At 42.8% G+C, this 4,465-nt stretch overlaps 1 long non-coding RNA gene across 1 annotated transcript; it reads left to right on the forward strand.

The window, feature by feature from the left end:
- Window positions 1–2,379: 2,379 nt before the first annotated feature.
- On the forward strand, window positions 2,380–3,707 carry LOC138569994 (uncharacterized). Its single transcript, XR_011303368.1, has 4 exons — window positions 2,380–2,451; window positions 3,036–3,149; window positions 3,234–3,319; window positions 3,448–3,707. It is a non-coding gene; the product is annotated as an uncharacterized lncRNA (long non-coding RNA).
- The last annotated feature ends 758 nt before the right edge of the window (window positions 3,708–4,465 follow it).

Here is a 4,465-nt window from a genome sequence, read left to right on the forward strand (position 1 = left end):
GGTCAAGACGGGCATTCCAGGGACCTTCTCTTCAATCAGTGTTGCAGCCCTATTCTGGATTAGCTGGAAGGGGCGTAGGGAGGAAAGAGGGAGATTGAGAAAGAGGCTGTTGCAAAAGTCCAGCCTGGGGAGGACCAGAGCTCTGGGCACATTGAGCTTCTGGTTGAAGGTGAGAAAAGGAAGAATGCCTCTGAGGAGGTGGAGCTGGAAGTGGGACTTCTTAGTACGGTCCAAGATGTGAGGGATGAAGGAGAGAGCAGAATTGAAGATGACCCTGAGGTTTTTGGACTCACAAGATGGTGGAGGTAGAGCGCCCAAAGAGGGTGGCCCGCGGGTAAGAGGGAAAGAAGGCGCAGCTGTCCCAATCAGAAGGATCACCACCTTACTGGCATTAAGGCAGATATCGTTAGCTGCACACAATGCCTGAATGGCAGACAGACAGTCAGGTATCAGAGAGGAGGAAGAGGAGGTAGTAGAGGGAAGTTTGAATGAAAGCTGCCTGTCATCGGCATAACACTGGAAATGAGGAGAAGAAGCGGAAATCAGGTGAGCAAGAGGGGCAAGATAGATATGGAAGAGCCATGGTGATAGGATAGAGCCCTGTGGGAGGCCACAGGTAGAGAGTGAGGTAGTGCAGGAGAAAGGGCCCAATTGCAGGCAGAAGGGCAGTTGGTGAGAAAAGAGGTCAGCCAATTCAGTGCCCAGTCAGTGATGCCGAGGGTGTCACAGAGTCGTTTTATGAGGATGGAATGGTTGACTGTGGGTTGGAGTTGCAGGGTGCCCCACTGTGTCTCTGGCCTTGCCCTGAAATCGGACATGTGACCATAGGGCCAAAAGGCTCAGAGTGTGGTGATATGATGTTGTCCTCTCCTCAAAACCCAACCCCAATACATACATACATACATACACCAAGAAAAGGGGAACATGAATGCACAATGATCATGGGCATATTAGGTGCTTGTACCCTAGGGGTATAACAAGTCACCCCTGACTGCAATATGGTGTCAGTGAAAATCACATCGAAATTGCATGTTGTCAAGCGGCAGACCCTGATGGGAAGACTGGTCCTTGTGCGAGAACGCTGCAGGGTCCCTATGGGGAAATGCTAGACTGGCACATGAGACTGATGCCAGAATAAAGAGCAATGCAAGATATATCATGTGAGCCGCAATGGTCTGTGTGCCAAGTGGGATCCCTGTGAACTCCTCTCAAATCCATCTCATTAGCACCAGTGGTACAGTGAATGGCGATGTCGGACGAGATATAGAAAAGCTGAGCGGAGCCAAGAGTAAGAGGCGGAACTTCTGCCTTGAGTTAAAATGGCCACTGGGCCTTATGTAGGCTCAGGTCGCCACAAACCAAAAGCAGCTGGCAAACGGACCAATCCGAGAGTGCCATAAAAACTGGGAAAGAAAAGAACCAACAAGTTAATATGAAAGAGACCGGATAGGCTGTGGATGCCTACAAACAGCCAGAGCAAAACAAGGAAAGTAAAACTAGTTCTCCAGAAGCCAGCAAACCAGAAGGAGAGAGATCACTCCCGGGCCACAGCATGGAAGCCGGAATCAAGACCAAAGATTTAGATGGAGTGATCCAGATGCCTTGCATGTTCAGACAAACTTTGCAGGCTGGCCGAATCGCAGCTGGTAACATAGCTGGGGTCCTTCGGAACTGAGACACTTATAGTTTAGTATGCCTCCACGACTACCACTAGGCAACTCATAGTACAGGCACAACCTAAAGTGCGCGTTGACATTTAGCTATAACCAATATAGCAAACCTCCGAAGTATAGAGCACATCCCTTTCCTGGTATAAATACCGCTCAACAGTCCAGCATAAAAAAGAAGAGATGGGTTGTGGACACATCAAGCGCTAGACAATGATGGCTAGGCTTTTTCGGCATAACAAAAAGAGACGGTACAAGTGGGCACATTGAGTGTCTGGTAACCAGGGCCATCTTTAGCACATTGGCACTTAAAAACCACCAATATAAAGAAGCATTTTTTTCTCCCCACATACTCTTGCAAGACCGATAATACAACCTATAGGTCTCCCTCCTTGAACCAAAAAAGGAGCCATGCAAGTGTAAATACTCTAAAGTTGCCCAATACAACTGCATTACAAAAGGGTAGTATATGAGGCATTCTTTGAATATATGATGCCTGCAGCTGTTATAAATAGCTTGAGTACATTACATAACCAGATGCAACACTACAAAATATGTCACTCATGCGGCCGTTTCTATTTACAATAATAAAAAATAAAATACAGCCTTTCACTACAAGTTCCAGCAGCCTTGTATTCACGTTTTAATGGCTACAAACGTGAGGTAAGCACGGGTTTCCAATCACGTGACTTAATTTAAACACACCATTACTCTGCAGAACAAGCTCTCGCCGGTCTTGCAGATTTCCAGCTTTCACTTGGGCGCACAAACGGCATAGATCAAGGTAAGAGATGGAAAAGCTTTAATCTATCCAGGGGTCTAAATTATACAAGCCTTATCCGCACTGTCAGTATGGCATTGCAATTAAAATGACAGATGTGCTCGCTCGTAAAATCTGATAATAACGGCAATGACTGCAGCAGGTTATGTAAACACGTGCGTTTTAAACAAACACTGAAAAGTAATGTTGTTGGTTGCAAGGCGGTGACCACGGTGCTAAGATGCTCGAATACTGCTTGTTTTTGTAATTCATGACAGCAGTACATTTAAAACATGTTTAGAAAATATAACAACTAGCCACTGCCACTTCATGTATCCCTGGGCTACAGACCTCAGGCGCGAGACCACAATGCTTTTAAAACACCATGTATAAGGCGCAGTGACTGCCGCTTTAGAACATCAAAAGCCGAGTATATTTAATTACAGGCTTCTAGAAATTTATAACAATCTGTGGCCCATAGTCCACGTGCAAATAACAACAGTAACAAAGGGGCAAAAAAAGATTGACAATTATTTTTTAACCTTAAACCTGGATATTAAATGCCCCAATATATCCATTCATTAGCGTGCTCTTTTCCTTTGATTTAGGCAGCACCACAATTACAGGAATAATAGTCCATGTCCTGCCTCTGAATGGTACCAGGTGGAATTCAGAAAAATAAAGATCGACTTCGAAGACAAAGCTACAGAAGTTGCTAACTTGTAAGTTTTTTAAGCTCATTAAATAAATTGTCTGTATCAGCAAGAACATAACACTAAGAAACTGTTGTTTCTAATTAACCATAGGAACCAAGACCAGGGATGGTAATTCCTTGCCACATCCGAGAGTCTGACCAAGCTCAATAGTCCAAACTTCAGTCTATGGACCATAGGTGGGTTTAGTGTGTGTGTCTAGAATAGTATAACCTAGCCATTGCCTTGATCCAATCCAGTTGGGAACTACAACTCTTTTCTATCTCCTTGTTTATATACATTAATACATGTACATTTATCGTTTTAGATGTGCTTGTGTGCCCAATGGGGAACAAGAATAATCTACCAAAAGTAACCGTTGTCCTGAAGATGGCCCAATATTCATCTTTGTGACCACTGTTGACAGAGGTGGTACACTATAACGGGCCGAAACATATGTCGACTGCTTAAGGGAAAATCTAATGTTTTTTTCCCATGTCATGAATGCATATTCTGATTTACTGTTATGCACAACGTTTTTTAAGTTCTAGTATTCCCCTGTTAGAACAGATGAATGATGACTAAATGGTTTGATTGAAAATGTATTTAGTTTGTAATGTTTTTTAAGGTATTTTTACGATTATTAAAGAGAGAATTTTTGTATTCAGTTGCATTTCTGTGCAATTTTTCCCAACAAGGCGAAAACCTTACTAACAAAGTGTACAGGTTAACCTTTATCTTCACCCGTGATCTATACAGGACTAAAAGAGAGGGGTAGTCGATCTGTTTCCCATAAATTTCCGCTATAGTTTAAGGACTGCGTGTTATATCCCAGAGACTGGATTTGGAATAGAAAACCTAATGGAGACCAGTATCCAGAAAATGGCACTAAAACATACTTTTCATGCGCTCCTATGGAGAACCTTTGTAAAAGTAACTGACTTTTTAATGCAAGAACATCCTGTTGGAACACAAAATTAATTGCCTATAACATACTACTGCATCATTCGCAAGTGGGTGTTGCTGCTAATAATTAGCATTTTCAAAGAAAGTGGAAACAAATCTTACTGTTTGAACTTTCCTACAGAGAAGGATTTGAATAGGTATACATTTTTAACGCAAGGAAATAACTTTAGGGACACTTTACATGTTTTTATGTGTAAAGCTCACTACCTCCATCATGTTAGATTGTGTTTTCCTGGAAGGAGAAACATTTTCCATAGTTATTCATTCACCTAACTTTAATGCAAGAAAATCATGTTTGACCAAAGAGAGTAATATGTTAAGGTACCAGGACACCCTGAAGGAATGATGGGCTGCATTGGCTTCATCCGTTTTGATCTATC

This window comes from Ambystoma mexicanum, chromosome 2q (genome assembly GCF_040938575.1).
Source record: "Ambystoma mexicanum isolate Mex_15411 chromosome 2q, UKY_AmexF1_1, whole genome shotgun sequence".
NCBI lineage: Eukaryota > Metazoa > Chordata > Amphibia > Caudata > Ambystomatidae > Ambystoma > Ambystoma mexicanum.